Source organism: Sander lucioperca, chromosome 17 (genome assembly GCF_008315115.2).
Source record: "Sander lucioperca isolate FBNREF2018 chromosome 17, SLUC_FBN_1.2, whole genome shotgun sequence".
NCBI lineage: Eukaryota > Metazoa > Chordata > Actinopteri > Perciformes > Percidae > Sander > Sander lucioperca.
The window spans coordinates 15839999-15859617 of NC_050189.1; the positions used below are offsets into that span (position 1 = coordinate 15839999).

The following is a 19619-nucleotide window of genomic DNA, read 5'->3' on the forward strand; positions in this document are numbered from 1 at the left end:
CTTCTTGTCTGAACAGTTCAACCCTTTGGACAACCTGCTTTAATATGCTTGGAGATGGAAATGACAACAGCAGACAGTAACAGCAGACAAAGCATTTATCCCTCTGTCTGCTTTGTCTATATGACTAGTCAAATGTCAATTTCTTAGGCTAAAGTAACAGACTGTGACATATAATGTAAATGAAGTACTCAGACTCAGACCGTCACTCTACCAATAATCTTCTGAATCTGATATTTTGGCCTGAAATATTAATTCTGAGAGGTGCCAATATTGGTTTGACAGGCTGCCTCGGCACCACGCTGCTCAATAAGGCTGTGATTGATGCACCCCCTCCAGATTCATTGACTAGGACTGTGACTGGGTTCTCTATCAACACACTGCTCGACTGTGACGTGGACAGACCTTAAGGGCAGAACACGCTGATAGCTAGATGGATGTGATACACTGTGAAATACACCAAAGGCACATTTTTGATTTATGTGTCAATAGTGTTTGTGTGGTCAATGGTTCCCAATGGTTTCTGATTGGACACCACTAAGACGTAAAGTATGCTTAATGTGTATATTTTAATGGAAACATAATCATTGGTTAACTTGTAGACTTAGCAATGCCATCTACGCTCCTATGAAAGACCACACCGCTCTGACAGATGAAATATATCCTGAAAATAAGCAGAACAGGCTGAAATGAAGACTTTTACTGTGACAATTTGCTTGACTTTGACACGATGAGGTGATGCGATGAGCCGACCCGGTTGCTCTCCCACTGAGGCAAGACAGAGCAACAGACCACAGCGAGGCCATGGAAGGTTACTAATGAGGAACTTTGTCAGCTCAGTGTCTGACATGATGAGGAGTGGAAATGAAGAGAAAGTGAGAGCAGGAGAGAAATGCAACTTCAGCTTCAAATGGTTTCCCTGACTCAAATTACCCTCTTCTCTGCCCAGATCAAATTGTCCCACTTGTGCAGGCCATATCTTGTTTTTGCAGGAGCAATGGCGATGCAGTCTTCAGGGTAACAGGTGGCGGTGCAGCAGAAAGGGAATGGCTTAGCTAAGTCAAAGCTGATCCCACTTGTTGTCTTCAGAAATATGCTACTGATTAGGGTCTGATCTACACTCTGGATGCATACGTAATGTATCTAACTAACTGGAGGAATACAACTGGCAGTGCTCTTTAGACTGGTAGAAAAAAAACAACCTTAAATCCAGTTGTCACAAAGAAACTATAAAACTAAAACTGTGGATATTCACATTATCTCAGCAATATTCCACTTAAACAGACAGCTCTGCCTCTCACCATTACCATACCTTTGAATGCATACTTAACTGGCTGAAGTTTACTATGAATTTGGAAACCATACCGTTATCACAGAACAAGTAGAATGTATGAATATTAGAGTGATACTTTGGATCTAAATATCACAGAGCGTGGCATATAGTCACTATTCATTTTATCTTGAGTACCACAGAGACACTTAAATTGCTTATGAGAATATAGCAGCATGTGGATATTCTTATTTTGATATATTCAGGGGACTTCCAAACTGGTAAATACTCAATATTCTCTCTTCTTCATCTATATGCTTTTGTTTACTTACCAATTTAGGGTATCAATATATATTATGAGGAGAATGTATGTGTGTATCCAAGTGAGTAAACTGATGAGGCTTGATTTGATCTCTTTTTATGTTGTTGCTTTTTCCTTTTATGATGATGAGCTCAAGGACCCATCATTTTGTCTAATAATTGCCTGTAGAAATGTGTGAGGGTGTGGGTACTGGGCAGTCAGCAAATTATAGCAGCAGTGCACCTGAGATGTTTGTGACTCATTGTGACAGTAATTGCTCCATTTGGCCTCAGACAATGTCGTTTATATAATTAAGTTCACAGCTGATTGTAGGCCTGTCAGCTTTGATATCATTATTGGAGCAGCTGTGACCATCCGTCAGGACCTGCATCATTTGCGCTCTGTATGCTGTTCTTTGGGTAGATGCTGTTGATTTTTATGGGACTATATTATGGATTTCCCCCTTTGATTTCAATTGATCCATATTTTTTTTTCCTGAAATCAATCACTGCGATCATCTTTATACACTTTCATCTTCTTTGACCACCATATTTTAGAATTTCAAAAATCTCCACCGCCTGTCAGGTATGACCACTCACCCAGTAAAGTAGAGTATTTTGAAAATCATATCCTGCACCGCCCTCTCGTCTCCCTCGCCCAGGGTGAAGTAACCAGCCGGAGCGGGGCGTGTCTCTGCGGGCGGCCTCCTCAGTGCGGTGCCGCGGCCACTGCTGCTGATGCCGCTGTGTCTTCCAGTGGATGCAGGTGGAGATGCGTCAAAGTATCCGCACACACCCAGGAGCATCCGCTAGAAACACGGTGGCGGAACCTCCACAATAAAAGCCCCTGGATGCGTATAAATGTAGGAGTTTTAATTTGAAAAGAATAATGTGAAGTTGCATGGTGTGCCTTGTGGCGGGCTTGACAACAGGGATGCAGGTGGAGCGATTCGGCCAGGACCGTTCACATCTGTCTTGAAGGAGAGAGGGGGGAAAGGAAACCTACGTTGTGGTCTGCTCATCGCTCTGGATGAAAAAAAAAGAAACACAGAAGCGTGAACTGCATCCAAGCTATATCCAGGGATATTTACAAACATCCCCAAGTCTGGAGAATATAATCGGAGGGATTGCCGCAAAACACAAGTAAGGACTTTTCTCTTCTTTGCTGTGACTGTATGCGTCTTAGGTTTTTTTTTCTGGCTGTGAAGATTTGTCACTCTCTGCTAATGCCCTCCAAATAATGACAGGTGATGCTGAGATTATTATTTTTAAATACATTAGTCCAATAAGGAACAATTATTGGCTTTGTTCTGCTGAGAGGGAGCCGGTAGCAATGATGCGTAATGGGTCAATATTTGGAGGAGATTTGGGAGGCGAGTGGATTCGGTCTGTTTTTGTTTTCTGCGGCTCTAGGAGCCAGACACGTTGAATCCGGTGGTGTGTGTGTGTGTGTGTGTGTGTGTGTGTGTGTGTGTGGGGTATGTTTTGAAGCCACGCGTGTCGAAGTGTGGGAATCCTGCAAGAAATACCACAGTGCTTAGTGAAAGTCAGTTTGTGTGCTCCGCTTTAGAAAAAACAATAGCCAAAATCGTAGCAAGTGAGACACGGTGTATTCTGTTGATGATGATACATGTGGCCTAATTTTCACCCACCCACACACACACACACACACACACACACACACACAGACTGCTTACTTGCACACCTACTTCTCCTTCACTCCAAATCTCTGAAATGAAAATATGCTGGAATTCATGATTTGCCATCATCGACTGGGTTCATTTTAATTTATATAACATTATTTACAATTGATGTATCTTTAAAATGCTAAAATAAAAATCTTCATGACGCGGGGAATTAGGCCACCGGAGGGTATACTTTCTTTACTGAACAGCTGCATTATAATTGGCTGCTAAATGGCAGAATGGCTGTGATCTCCGTCTGTGGTGGTAATGCTATATATAAGTCTTTTCTCGAAGTAAATGTGATCAGCACGATGTGTTACAAATGTGGACAGTACGTGCCGCGTACAGTCCACATTTCCAACACATCGTTGATATTTTGGGGCTGTGTATATTGCGCCGCTATACTGCGACTGTATGCGACTCCTGCGCCACCGTGTCGCCAAACGCCCACTGGGGCGCGTAACGGTGTCTCTACACCAAATCTCCCAACCAGAGGATACATAATAAGTACTACAAACCGGTAGATAACTGATTATGAGATACACTTCGGGTTGCGGGGTTAGTTGTACTTGCACTAATTAAACCGAGCTGTCTGGTTGAGCGGCGCAGAGGCAGAGACGGGAGGTGAGGACCAGAGAGAGGACAGCAGGAATCAGAAACCACGTACGGAGAGTCCCTGTAAACGCATGTGGGAAAACTGACCTGCTCTTCCTTTTTATACTGAAGCTGTGTCAACTATTGTCCACAATAAGACCACTGGTTTGTCATTTTTCATAATATTTGCATATGCATCATTTGTCTAAAAAACACTTCTCCATCTTTCCTTTTGGACTGCGTGTGGGGCAGTAATACACTTTGTATTCCATTTAAAAGACTTTGCTAACAGTTACAAAGAAGATATTCACATCGTGCTCACTGTAGTGGAGTTTGACGAATAAAGAGACTGACCTGAATTCATTGCTTCCTTCGACCTTCCTAAGGAAAATACAATAGAGTAAGGTTGATTGGCTGAACCACACACAGGACGTGGTAGTGCTTATTGAGTTAGCTATCCTCTTAATGCAAATGAAGCCCTGTGCTAGAAATACAGCAAGCAAGGTGATGTGACTCATTTTTTGTTTCTTTTCTCAGGCCAGAAATATGTGGTCTCATAAAGACAGGCCTATAGACCATGTAGAAGGACTTTACACTTGTCATTAGCAAAAAAATAAATAAACTTTCACAAAAAAGACTCCACCATCAAGCCAGTCTAATGACTCTAGTTTAGACAATGGGCTTTGGAAATACCTAAATAGCTTCTCCCCTTATAATAATACACACTGAGCATATGGGAGAAAATGGGCCCATATGATTCCACTTTTGTTCTCAGAGCTTTCAGTGCACTTCATGGAGGGTGCTTAACATTGCCTTTGTGGGTTGAGATGACTTATAATAATTGCAAATTCCCCTGCAATTTGAATAATTTCTCTAGTCCTTTTCATTGTTTGTTATGCGGTGAGCGCAAAAAGTGGATTTGAGGTCCTGTGCTTCTCTTTGTTTTCGCTCATCCCTCTGACATGAGGCTCCTAACAACTTTCCTGAATACAAATCTCCGGCTTTTCAACTCAAATGCCATCATTCTGGGTCAACACACAATCAGCATGCCATTTGAATGCTGCAGAAAAACAACACCTTTTTAAATGCATAATGTGACTTATTGTAAAGGGTCCACTTTCTGTGGAGGGAATGTGTAGACCCAGTTTGTTCGAGTTAATCTCAGAGAATGAACTTGATGAAGGAGCTAGATCTCATGTGATTTATAAGATATTCAGTTTCATGCTAGGTATATTTAGGCCGAGCGCAGCCCTCGAAGCAGCTGTCAGATTGCAGGCATCAGTCAGAAACTCTATCCTTTCGCAGGTCAGTGTTTTGAGCAGCTGTCATTTTCCCCTGACAGAGAGCCAAGGCACTGTCTTCTATCTCACCTCTATCAAAACATGGGCCCTCACACCCCTCCCCAGGTCCCTCCCTGCCCCGTTGCACCCCTCCAGTTTACCACCACAGAGACTGAGAGAGCAGAATTGGAAGAGAGGAGAATCAGAATGGGTAATCTTCCTGTAATCCCTCGCACGGCAGCAAAGAGAGCAATCTGCCTCATTAACTCACTCTTCTGCCCATCGTAGTCTGGGCCTCATCCATCTTCCCGTCTATCCGTCCACCATCCGCCCGCAGAGTGGGAGAGAAGAGAGGTAAAAAGAGCTTAAGGTGAGCTATAAAGAAGACAGACACTTTCACTTGCATAAAAAAGGGGAGGAAATGTGATAGGAAAATGAAAGATTTCCTCCTACTACCTCCTCACGCCCTTCATTTTAGCTGGTAGGGCCATGATGAGGGAAGATTTGACCCGCCGGCTCTTTGTCCCGCCCTTCTATTGCTTTTCTCTTTTGATTAAGCAGTAGCAGAGTAGAGGTGGAACAGCCTATGATGGAGAGATTGATTGAAATACCTCTCATTGTCTCTGAGTGATTGCAAGGATGGATTTGTGAGAGAAAGAGAAGGGGTGGTAGACAGAGAGAAACAGGAAGAAAGAGAGGATACAGTATGGCACCGAAGATCCAATCACCTTTTCCTCCTGTGTTGCCATGCCGGTAGGATATCTGTGTCTAGATTGGTACTAATATTAGTCAGTCTAGTAGGACATGTATTATTAAGGATGTCTAAGTTAGTACATGTTTTGCCTTGCTGTCGGCTGCATAGGAAAAGGCTCAAAATTGACGTGTGATAGCACCAGTTGAGTTCAAAGCTCTGTGCGGATTTTAACAACTTGCCTTTGGTCTTTCTAATTGAGAAAGAGTTGAGAGACTTTGGTGTTTAAAACCCTGGATTTGTGCCACATACTCTACTGTATTCCACAAAGATTGGGTCATGAATTCATTCAGCAGAGCACACAAGTACATCTGAATCTTGAATGAGTTTTTTTTTTCTTGTCTCAAATAGTTGAAAGTAATGTAATCCCAGTCCCCTTCATTTCATATCTGAGTAACCCCCAAAAAGCAGGCCAATGAATTAATGAAGATGTTCTTTGTAGCCTCCAGTGGGATGATTTGGAATATTTGCATTACCATATTTTTCTCGCCTTTTAATTGGCTCAGCTTGAATTTCTTAAAGAGAATAGAGGAGTATCAATAATCAAAACAGGCATTTTAAGCCACTTTGTCATGTCAGCACTTTATTTCTTTCTCACCTCATCTCCCTCGGGTGTCACCCAGCCTAGACCTGAGAGAATTCTTGGCTGGAGAGTTTTTTATGTTTCAGGTGTGAGAAGTATCTCTTTAGCACCCGCCAGTGAGCTGTTTAACCTAAATTACTCTAGCACAAAGGCAGCTGCTGTTTCTCATGTTTAAAAATATCACCCCAGACTCCCTTCCTCCCCACTTAAAAGGGCACATTCTGGACAAAACGTGCTGATGTAGCCTCACTGTTGATGATAATATATCATGTTCACCTGCAACCTGAAGACACTCCTCAGTAGTACACACTGGTGGCTGTTTTGTACTGCAGAGCCCATTGGCTTTGTGTCATTATAAACACCAATACTGTCCATCCATTCCAGGGTATGCTAACATGTAGTTAGCTGTGAAAGGATTCCTATTTCAAAGTGGAGCAGGTTGCATAACAGGGATATGGGACACAAAAAACCCCACATAAGAGTTTTATGCTCATAATTGAAGAGTGGGTGTTAGTCACTAATCCGTATGCTGTGGGATATCACTCATCCACACTGTTTCTAGTTTTGCATAATCATGCAATTTGTTTGCATAACACTTGCAAATCTAACTAAACAATAGTATTTGCTTCTATAGACAAATGCTGGACATTACCATCAGTCACTTATTGCTATTTGGACAGAGCCTTATGCAATAAAATGCAACCTCAACCACGATAAGCTTTTTTTTTCTCTTACAGAATGTTTAATTAATGTGTCCTATGGTCAACAAAGCATAATTATGAGATTGCTTGTCCACCTGAACAATATACAGCAGTTTTCAAAGATGCAGGGAATATAGGCAGCCCAAGGAACGTTTCGAGTCATCACTTTGAATGTAGATGTGTTTATGTTCCTTACACTGATTTGTTTATGAGTCACACATGAGCTGTAGCTAAGGCCGTGGGCATAGAGCCGGACAAGCTTCCTCAGACGCACTTTTAATAATTGTATTGTCTCTGTTGATGTTTTTTCTTCTTCTTTTGAACTCCTAAAATGACTCTCAGCAGAGCAACTTGAAAAACTGTAAGTATTGCTCTAAGTTGAGTACCCTTAAGAGAACTGTTGTGCTCAACCAAAGTGGTTTCCTCTCCAGGAAATCCATAAGGCTTTTGTCCGTCCTGTCATGAAGGAATATATTTAAAGGGAACCACCCCTGCAGCCAAATCAATACAAGTTGTCCAAACTTGAGCCATACATGGTAAAAAGTCCCAAGCGCACAACTCCACCTCAAGCTTCATTCTGAATTGCAGCTATTTCCAATACTAGAATGCAGCTGTTTCTTACACTCTATTCACTGGCTGAAATTAGGTCTGGATTTTCCCCACCTGTGGGTAGAATGGACCAAGCAGCAGGGGGCACTCGGGGGCTGATGGGGGTCATGCTATTGAGATACTGTCTACAGCGGCCACACTCAGCCCCATCACGGCAGCACTTTGCTCGCCAGGCAATGGAGAGGTGGCTATTCTGCGAGCCACAATGGCCACTTCACTGTAGAGAGGGAAAGGCTTTGGCGGGGCACAATGGGTTCTTTTAGAGAGGTGGTGGAGCTGCTGCTGCTGCTGCCGGGGCCTGCATTGGGTTTGTGCAGCCAGCGTACCTTCATCAGGCTTCTCTTGTCACCGATATGATGGCGCTCTGTTTGCAGACAGCCACAGGGCAGAGTGTGGGAATAGCCACCATTTATCCCATAGAACTCTCAGGTCGAGCGCTCTCAGCAGCCAAGGACATAGGTTGAGCAGGAAGGGTCAAACAATTAACCAGCACTATTCTCTCAGTTGTAATGAGCCAGGCATAGAGAAGCACATTTGAGTGATGACTGCTGACACCATTTTGTGATTCAAAAGAGAAACACAGAAATGAAATGGACACTCAAATTCAATCACATTTAGCTTTATTTTCGTTTTATAGTTGTTATGTGTCTTGCTGTCATGCACTAACTGCATTTCCTCCACATTTTCTTTGCTTTTTGGTGGACAAATTGATTGTTTGATAACTAAGGTGTTAATTTTTCTTTGCACCATATGTCCTGCTCCAAATGTTAGTTTTAAAGGCATATCTTGCGTTGATGCAGATTTTTTGTGTGTGCCATTTTCCTGTTTGTCAGGGGCAAATGAGGCCTGTGTCACATTTGTGCCGTTGTGCCACTTTGGCTTTCACAGTTTGAAGGGGAAAAGTAGAGACGTGAAGGCTGAATGTGTCTACATGATATAAGAGGAAAAGAGGGGGAGGAGGGAGAATGAGGGAGGAGGAGAGAGAGGGAGAGCAGAGTCACAGACCATCCGTTCCTCCCTCCATCTCAGTCCAGCCGTTTCAATCCAACCATCCATCCAGATAGCTTTAGTGAGACTTGCTGACTAACTCCTCTGATGCAGTGCAGCCTTTTCTTTAGTCTTTTGGACCGTGTCCCTCTCCATACTTGCACATTCTTAGCTGTTCAGTGCACTGCTAGTATAGGCTGCATAGGTTTTTCTCCTACACAACCCAATGCAAAACTCCCATCCCCTACTAGTTAGATTTTAGACATTATAATAAATAAATACATTTTACAGTAATGTTATTGCCTAGTGTGATCAACTATATAACAGATATAGCACAATAGTGATACAGAACATATGATTTCAATGTTCCCGCCATTTCCCAGGAAAGATCCTCTGACACACAAAAAGTGATTATTTCCACCACAACCAGTATTTCATTGTTTAACAAGAGGAACTGTTGAGTTGAGCAGTAATAGTTATCATGACTCACGTTGAAAAAAGTCACATTACTGGACAGAATGGGTTTTGGACAGGTTAAGTGTGGTGCAAAAACACCACAGCCTGTACTTCACAAATGCTAAGCTGTAGTGTCTTGTTGTTATACAACCTACAATGTTATTATAGCCAATACTATGATAATGTCATCAGCGTTTTAGAACACTTCTGGTTTAGTTTTAACAGTCTGACGATGTCCAAAGCTGCAGCCTCTTAAATCATGGCCCACAAATTAAATAAGACCAGATCTAATTGTTTTGGGATCAGAGCCACTCTTCCCATCAATGGTGATAATTGCGGGGGTTTAGCACTTACCAGCTTCCCAAGTCTCTCTCCCTCTTTCTGTCTCTCTCTCATGGAGCAGTCCAGGATTCATCAGTGTTTTCCCTCTCTTCCAAGCAGGTGTCATACACCATTTGGCCTGGGTGTTTGGGGACTGGCATGTATGGTGACGTGTGCCTCCCATTCCGCAGCGAGTCCCTGGAATAACTCTGCGATTTGACATGGCCCCTGGTGTAAAGCAAGCTGTAGAGTGTGCGTGTGTGTGTGTGTGTGTGTGTGTGTGTGTGTGTGTGTGTGTGTCACAGATGGTATTAGCAGCAGAGAGTGGATCCCTGGGAATATGTCAGGGTTTTCCACCAATGCTGCGGCCTGTCACCCTTTTTCCAAAATGGACGACTCAATACAAGATTTCTTGATCTTTGTTTGGGCTAAGTTTGCATAAAATTGTAGACAACACAACCTGCATTTTAAGAACAGGGATAAACTAAAACCTTCCCTGCAATGTTTACCCAATTTTGAGGTATGAACTCTCTCAGTGACAGTTTCTCCCATTTGAAGTGCAACATGACATATGACTGTATAAAATGAAAGACAAACAAAAAGGTTAATGTAGATCAGAAAACACAAGCATTAAGTTAATTAAGTCAGAATATAGTTATAGTCACAGTGAATAGCTCCCAGGCTGACAGGGAATCAAGAAAGAAAACAAGAATGGAGTAGAGAGAGAAAAAGACAAACAGGCAGATCATAGGAACCCAGCAGACCTCAGACTTCCAAAGCACAGATGATGTGTTTAAAATTCAGTCCCACCAAAGTCAAACTTCTTCAGAGCATCATCGATCGAAAGCTTTCTCTCTTGTCAAGCCATTTTCTCCATGGATCTGCCAGGCAACTTTGCTCCAGTTACCCACTATTCACTCGCTAACCCTGCTCTGCCATCAGCCATGAATCTATAAGACTTAGTCAAACCTATGTGGCCCGGTTGCCCCCAGAGTGGCGAGGACCTGTATTTGGACCAGGATGGCACGGTTCCGGCATGTTGCCCTCTCTACTGGACCAAATTCAGTGCTACATAGATCCAAGAGCACAGCTTTAGGGAATTTAAATCGTCTTGGTCCCTGAAGCCTCTTTCTCTCCTGGTTATTCCATTAGCGTAGCCTGCCTGCATTGCCAGCAGTGCCATCATGCAGCATTAGGCATTGGGGGTCACTGCAGTATTTATGTGTTTACAACAATTTGTGATTGTTAACACCTTGCCAAAATCACAGCATCAACTAGTGGTATCCCCCACCCCGAGATACAATTTGAAAACGAAAGTCAAATAGGCAAACACACTTTTCTTCATGCAGGTTTTGTCACGAACAGTATTAAAGTTCGGACTGATAACGAGGACATTAAGTGTAACGATTGCGCAAGCTTAACGTCTGTATTTTCAGACTTTGATGATATATGCACAGTTTTAAAGACAAATATTTACATATAGTATATATAAAGTATATATATATATATATATGCTATATATGTTATTTACACTGTGTTCTGCCGTTATCTAATGCTAGGGTATTTGATGCTATCCTGTATTCCATGCAGTCAGGCCATCTCCTCCTCCTGCACTCCATAGCGGACAATGTGACGGTGAGACAGCGCCAATTAAATATTAAGAACAAACTTTTTATTTAAGATTTGAGAGATCCCAGATCATTTACTTATTGGGTAAAAACAACCCTAACCGTTGCCCAAACATTGAATATTTCACACTTTTCCTAATAATATTCATTTATGTATCTTTGTTCAGATCTCCTCCATCTACTACTTAAATTTAAATGCTTAGTGTTACATCTAAGAATTTCATTGACCTTCCTTGATGTCATTAAGCTCTCGTGGCACATCCCACAGTGCATTGCCACCGCCACCCTCTCCGGTTCAGAGCCGGAGAGCTGAACCAGAAACAATGGGTGCGAGAAGCACTGTGGGATAAGCCGCGAGGACTCCATGACCATGACCATCAAGGAAGGACATGCTTTGTGCACATGGCCCATTGGCACACTTCAGCACCACATACTTCACAGACAGCTCCTGGCTTTGCCAGTGTATTTTAAACTGCTGTCAATTCAGTACCATGGACAGTTCTCTACTCACATGCATTGTTTCAGCTATCTCACTCTGGGCCGCGTTCTTTGTGCATACATAACTATGTTATCCAGATTACACTGTTAACGATTTGACATGAGTCTAAATTTTGGGGGTTTTCAAAGCTGGTTTGAATTTAACCTGGAAGTGTTGTCAGAGCAACAAGTCCTTAAGCCCAAACCTACAAAAGTGCAGGCTTATTGACAGTTAGCTGGATCATGATGAAGACACATACATGAGCTAATTTTCAGATACAAATGGCTCACTTTCTTAGATTTACAATTATGAGTGTTGATATAAATATGATTTTAGATGAAAACATGCTCATCATTATGACCTGATGGTGTATTTATCACAACTACATTTTTATAATTAGGAGTTACTTATATTTATACAGGATAAAATATATAACATGATATACAGTTTGAGATGTTATTTCAAAATAAAAGTACACTTTTATTCAAGACAGCTTTATTCAAATCAATTCTGAAAGTGCTTTCAAAAAACCTAATTAGCTAGATGAGAATAAACGGGATTATTATTTTAGACAGATGAGACAGCATGAATTAGTTCAGCCACATTTAAAGAACAGGGCTGCAGTCTGCCTGACTCACAAAGGCAGCTGGGTTAGTTGCGAACCTTGGGTTTTACACTTACTTCCCTATTGTACAAAGATGTCTTACTTTTAAATTCTTAACTTTAAACGATGCATAATATAGCTGACATGCTCTAAAAGGGGGGAATTTAGGATTTAAACTCCATTTCTGTAGAAAATGTCAATACTTTTAACATTTTTAGATCATTTTTCTCTCTCTAGCTGTAAAATGCAGTGTCTCACAAATAGATGTTAAATGTTAGGAGAGGGTAGATATCAATAATGAATTGAATTTAGACTATCATTTGTGTTACAAAACTCCCAACATCGATTTGCCCACTCATATTTCATCATTGCAGCTGTGGAGAACATGAAACCAACTTTTTAAATATAAATCTTTTTCACAGTCAATACACAGTACAGTATTAATGGAAAGTAAAGTATGTCCACTGTGTCTTTTTATTTCTGCATTTACACTATCTGAACTTCACTTCCAGTCACCCACTTTCAATTTGGCAATAGAAGCAGTTTTTTTCCAATGTTATAATATTCTGTATTGCTCAGACTGAATAACCATGACTTTTCGAATTCATGAACTAGAAGAGCATTGTTGATGTTATTTATATATTTTATATACTTTTATATTTTAGGTTATATAACATATTGAAAAAAATGTTAATGTTGTATGTTAAGTATACAACAAGGCCAACAAGTATTTGTAGTGAGTTACTTTTATTGTTTGCTAATATGTTTTTCATCCTAGTTTCATATTTTGCTTTTTTTTTTTTTTTTTTTTAATTTTGTATCAAATAACAAAATGTATATAAATCAAATATGTGGGCAGCTACACCTTTTTAGTTTTTCTTTTTTCAGGTTGTCCATTCTGTCCATGAACAGGATTATTCAGTCAGCAGCCTTAGTCAGCAGGAAAACTCAATTGCATATCAAAGGTATAAGTAAACACAGCCAGTGCCGAAAGGAGAGCCATGCTGTTGATTCATTGCCTTGGACAGTTACTCTCCTAAGCCCATTCTGCTTCCACTCTCCCATCTCTTCTCCAGCTAATTGTTTCTGAGGGAGTGAGAGGATTTCAGCACCTTGGATAGCTCCAGATCCTGGACCGCTGCTCACTCTTCCCCCACCCCTTTTTCTACTGTAGCACTGAGGAGCTGTTCTTTCAGCCCCTATTTTCCACACACTTTCCAGACCTGCACAGTTCTCACTTTGTGTGAGTGTGTGTGTACCATAGACATGGTGTGTACTCTGAGTTTCTTGTTGCAGCCCCGACAGCTCCCTGAAGAAGGACTGCTGCTCTGGCTTTTTTATGATGGATTAGAGGTGTGTACAGTATGTGTGTGTCTTAGTATGTGTGTGTGTTAAAGGGGACTTCAACTGCACACATTTGAACTGTGCTGCAATCTTTTTCTCCCTCTCTGCCTCTAACTTTCTGTCTTTTTCTCCCTCAAGTTCAGAGTGGGGTTTGGCCAAGTTGTTGTTTACCTTCCTAACATTACTTACAATACTTGTACGATGCTGTTGCAGAAATTAATGGCATGGTTCGGATAGGAAAAAACCATGAAACGACCCAGTCAGACCTATTTCTAAATACATTACAAAGGCTGTTTATTTGTGTGTGTGTGTGTGTGTGTGTGTGTGTGTGTGTGTGTGTGTGTGTGTGTGTGTGTGTGTGTGTGTGTGTGGGCTAGTATTGGCTTAAGCTGCTGTTTTTATTAATTATTGACTTGTATGAAGCCTGTGGGAAGGTCTTGCGGCCCTTGTGGGATACTATGATTATGTCTGATTTACAGCTCTCAGCCCTCCTAGTGATGACTATGCAGGACGTTGTCCCCTCCCCCACCTCTTCCCACCACCCCTCTGTTTTCTCCCTTACCCTACTCTTGCTTTGCGTCTGGCATTTCTTTCTTTGTGTTTTTTCTTTTTTTAAACCAAGCCAGACTTGAGACCGGCATAATAGGGGCTTAGGCCGACAACTGCTGACTGGAGCTCTTTGATGTTTGGGCCGCTGGTTTTGCGTCAGGTCATGGTGTAAATGTAGTGATGAGGTCATTGAGTGTTAAGCCCAAGCCTCTCAGTGCACTTAAGGTACCTGTGGAGTATTTATGTAAGGTCTTTTGAAGTGCATAGATGACTGATGGCATGTGCAACTTTGGAGGTTTTAAGGAGGAAGTAAGGAAGTAAGTATGCCACTAAGGAAATAGTGATTTATGAAGTATCGTAGGATAGCAGTTGTGCAATGTGTGTAAATTTGAGACGTTAGATAATGGTGTATTTTGAGCACCGTCTCAGGTACCACACCTGAATCTCTTGTATGCATCATGCAATGAAAATAAAGGTATCTTATTTTATCCCACTTATAATCCCAGCAATGCCTGTTTCAGCAAGAATGGTCACATCCTTCAGAGTGCTTACATGTCCTTTTAGAAAAAGTTTTATATGAATATGAATGAATATGCATATCAGTATATGTGTATACATTTTGTGCATGTGTGTGCCCTGTTGATGTCCCCCAGCACCACCTGTGACCTAAGGAAGGGTAAAGTCAGTATGCTGATGTGGCACCATTGCTACAGATGGTCCTGATATGCCACGACACGGCGCGGGACAGCTGCTGGGTGTTACAATGAGAGAGAGAAAGAGAGAGAGAGAGAGAGAGAGAGAGAGAGAGAGGTGAAAGGGTATGAAGGAGGCGAAGACAAGGGGGCATTTAAAGCGGCATTTATGTTTGTGCTGTGTGTGCTGCTGTACCTTGTATGTAACCTTGTATCTCCAAAATGTCAACTGCTCAAGAAAAATGTCAACAGCTCAAAAACTGTGAAAAATGCTGTTGCACTGAGCTTCATTGCAATGCATATTTGACATTTTCAATTGTTGGAGAATTTTCTCAATGCATAAATGAACAAAAATGATTATGTACAAGGTTTTTTGGGCAACAACATCAACATGTATTTATTCTCCTTGTGTGTCCTGAGTGAATACATGTATCTCATAAAGGACAATATCATTGTTCATCATCTTTCATAGTCTGCTGCAGTAACCCAATCTGTGTGTGTTTTTGTGTGTGCATGTGTTAGCTATGGATAGTAGTTATGCCACCAGTGTGCAGCTACACACAGTACAAGGCACAGTACAAGGAGCAAAGTGCAGTCAGTCAGGCTCACAGGCAGCTTCAAATCAATGTTAGTCTCGGCTCGTATGTTGAGTCAGAGGGAAAGGATGTGTATAAAGTGGAGAAATTAAGTAAAGATGAAGAGGACGAGAAAAAAAGATTCCCTTTCCACTTAACACAGTAAGAGTCTCCCTGAACAAGAGACATCCAGAGACAAAGAGGACATGAGCTTTGGTGAGGGTGCAGAGAGCAACCTGTGGTTTGACATTGGCTCACCTCAGCTGTCTGTCAGTTGGAAGGAGGGGTCACCCCCCCACCCCCCCCTGCTGTTTTAATGAATTTACTAAGGTCTTGGGAATGGCTAATGCATTTGTTTATGGACAAAGGAAAACAGGTGGATACAAAATTCACCTCTAGCAGTCGTTTCCTGGGGGGGGGGGAAATCAAATAGTCCCTCAGGCTGGGGCTCATGTGCAATTCAGTTACGTTTTGTAGGTTTAAATTGTCCCCTGAGCTCTTGGCACAAATTGTGTCTGTTAGAGTTTTAGCTCTGCTTTCTATAATTTCTGTATGAAATCCCAGCCTTACAGGTTAGTGAAGAGAAATGTCCCATGGTAATCCTAATACCCAGATGAATCCCACATGTGAGTTAAGGCTTTCCTTTCCGCTCTGTCTGCCTGCCTACCTCCTCAGTTGGCCTGTCGCTACCAAAGCATCCCATCCTTCATTCATATGCTTCACTGACTGTACTGCGTCAAATAGGCAGCCTGTGACCTCAGGGGGAAGTATCCACAGAGAGATGGGATGGTGTGCTTCAGGGTGCAGGGGCAGTTGTGGGAAGTAATGTGGAGGAGGGAAGAGAATGCAGCTATCATCCATTCCTATAAGAGGAGACGTGAGACGGAGGAGGGCCAGTAGGGAGGGACGGGAAAGACAATAAGATGCCAAGAGGGCACAGAATATGCCTCTAAGTGCAACGTGAGCAGGAACATATCACACATATTTATATTCACGCCTAAATATTAGAGGCAAGGACAGCGAGCATAGACAGAGAAAGAGAGAAAAAAAAGGACTAAATCTCGAGACAGAGACCTTTACCTTAAATGCTAAACATATTTTTGCTTACTGGAGAGCATAGCTTTCACAACCCTTTAGGCCTTTTCTCTGCCTCTGACTCCTGAGAGAGGGGCAGAGGACTGGGTATGTCAGAGCTAGCTGTGGGCTGCTTGCCAGCCTGAAATTGCTAAGAGCTATATCTCCCTTGACGTCTTTCCCTGGCTAGCATAGTTCAGTTCAGTAGTAAAAACAAAATTGCATGAAACCATTTTCTGATTTCATTCTTTCTCTTTCCAAATGTTTCTCTTAAGCACAGTGGATCACTTAAAATATGCATTGGTTCAAGTTGAGTGATCAAAATGACAAGATTGACTGATAGCATGGCATTGCCAGCGGATGCATAACAAAATAACAGAGTTGCAGAATTATTGACATGGGCTACTTCTCTCTGTCAGGTTACTGTATTCATTATGTCACTGTGTAACTTGAAATGCAATAAAGAGACTGCTCATCTTATTGTTCACCATGAACATCCACTGCAAATTCTATTTAAATCCAGCAATGAGATTTATTTTTTATATAAAAAGGTTATAATTTGATCGGCACTAGAAGGAAGCTATGAGGTGTTAAAAAGCAGAGAAGTATGCACAATAGCTTTTAGCGGGCTTTTGAACAAGAGGAACATTTGGTGTAATGTTAGATGAAACATCAATTGGTCAACCTGGGACCAGGTAAGACCATTATGAATGTTGTAGGAATCTGGCTAGTAGCTGTGATGGTACATTAGATGCCAAAATGAGCAGCCCCTCCCACAGTCCCAGAATGGTACAGTCCCACATTCACCTATGCACCTTACGTCTCAAGACAGTGGAGACCCCCATTACCTGGTTCTTCCCTGGTTTACTTGGCATACGCAGCAAACAAATGCAAAGTTAAAAAATACGATAACGTTTGGCCAAACTATGAAGGAGGATACAGCAAGAGTTTGGAATTACCGGATATATTTTGTACAAGTAAACACTAGGCTAAAGTGCGAAATGTTCGGTGTTAAGGGCCTAAATTGCTAGCTTAAACGTTAATTGTTTTGAACGTGAAGCTCGAAGAACATGGCGTTTGCTAAAACGGAGCTGGAGAATACAAAGGTGCTGCACGTCAACCTGTGGTGGTGAGTGTTTGTTTTATCAAGACTAAGATAAAGATAAGATAAACAAGATAAACAGACCTGTGTGTTTATAATAAATTACAACTGAGTTGGGGAGTTATAGTGGAAGAAAATACATTTCTTCCACAGAGTCGTCAAGTTTGCCATAGTTTTTTAGCATAACAGCGCCATTTTTGCCATTTTGTTCAGTATGACTTATTGACACAGTTGGCGTCATATTGAACAACGAAAAATTTCCAGAGCAATAACAAAAGTTTTCTCATTTTGAACTGTTTTTAAGACATGCTGACTTTTATGAACAGCATTAAGACGTTTACTACAATACCTGTGGTGCAAAACTTCACCGTTGTGTATTAGGGAAAACTAGCCCATTACTTAAAAAAAGAAGGTAAATGCACAGGTGTTTAAGTTGTGGCTAATTAGACCCATGCACAATAAAGTTGAAACTATGCTTGCAACTGTTGGTTCACCAAAATCTGCATTATGAATAATATTTTTTTCTCTCCAAATTTTAGTTAGACAAAATGTCAAAAAAATCCATTTATCTGTTTGTGCATGCTTACACAGTCCCAGGCAAAATAAGTAAAAAATCCCTTGTGGCTGTACCTTATTTTTTATTGCATTGGTTTGGAGCTGTAGCTGGTGGTGGTGGTGGTGTTGTTGTTGTTGTTGTTGTTGTTTATGAAAAAGCAACCCACTCAATAAGGGTAGCCTATCCTTTGTCTGAGTGAAACATAAATAGTAACCTGTAATGGGCTTCACTTTTATGCCAGCAGTCATTTAGGGAGTAGACGTCACTATACAAAATTCACAATTGGTTATGTACCTTGTTTTTGGATCACGGTTCGGTATGTCTTCGATACAATGGGAAAATAAAAGTGCAGAAAAAGAAGAAATACAAAATATTTAAAAAAGTATTCAACAGTGGCTCATTGGCCATAATTCATGTAACCGTTAAGGTACTCAAATACTGGAATATTGTCATGTCAGTAATTCTCCATCATAAGACTCTGATCTATTGATAATTGCTGAACTTGGCTGAAGCTTACGCTAATTACGCTGTGGGGAGAAGGACTTGCCTTCCGACTTCAGCTGAACAATGTCGGCATACATCCATCCATCCATCCATCTTCGTCCGCTTATCCGGTCTTGGGTCGCGGGGGTAGCAGCTCCAGCAGGGGACCCCAAACTTCCCTTTCCCGAGCCACATTAACCAGCTCCGACTGGGGGATCCCAAGGCGTTCCCAGGCCAGGTTAGAGATATAATCCCTCCACCTAGTCCTGGGTCTTCCCCGAGGCCTCCTCCCAGCTGGACGTGCCTGGAACACCTCCCTAGGGAGGCGCCCAGGGGGCATCCTTACCAGATGCCCGAACCACCTCAACTGGCTCCTTTCGACGCGAAGGAGCAGCGGCTCTACTCCGAGCTCCTCACGGATGACTGAGCTTCTCACCTTATCTCTAAGGGAGACACCAGCCACCCTCCTGAGGAAACCCATTTCGGCCGCTTGTACCCTGGATCTCGTTCTTTCGGTCATGACCCAACCTTCATGACCATAGGTGAGGGTAGGAACGAAAACTGACCGGTAGATCGAGAGCTTTGCCTTCTGGCTCAGCTCTCTTTTCGTCACAACGGTGCGATAAATTGAATGTAATACCGCACCCGCTGCGCCGATTCTCCGACCAATCTCCCGCTTCATTGTTCCCTCACTCGCGAACAAGACTCCAAGGTACTTGAACTCCTTCACTTGGGGTAAGGACTCATTCCCTACCTGGAGAAGGCACTCCATCGGTTTCCTGCTGAGAACCATGGCCTCCGATTTAGAGGTGCTGATCCTCATCCCAGCCGCTTCACACTCGGCTGCGAACCGATCCAGTGAGTGCTGAAGGTCACAGGCCGATGATGCCATCAGGACCACATCATCTGCAAAAAGCAGCGATGAGATCCCCAGCCCACCGAACTGCAACCCCTCTCCACCCCGACTACGCCTCGATATCCTGTCCATAAATACTACAAA

At 42.2% G+C, this 19619-nt stretch overlaps 1 protein-coding gene across 1 annotated transcript in view; it reads left to right on the forward strand.

Moving 5' to 3' along the window:
* The first annotated feature begins 2463 nt into the window (after positions 1-2463).
* LOC116036048 (neurexin-2-like) overlaps positions 2464-19619 on the forward strand; it is a 446903-nt gene continuing 429747 nt past the window's right edge. The window contains exon 1 of the mRNA XM_035993813.1: positions 2464-2710. The gene's annotated coding sequence lies outside the window, so the exon portion shown is untranslated. The remainder of the gene's footprint in view (positions 2711-19619) is intronic.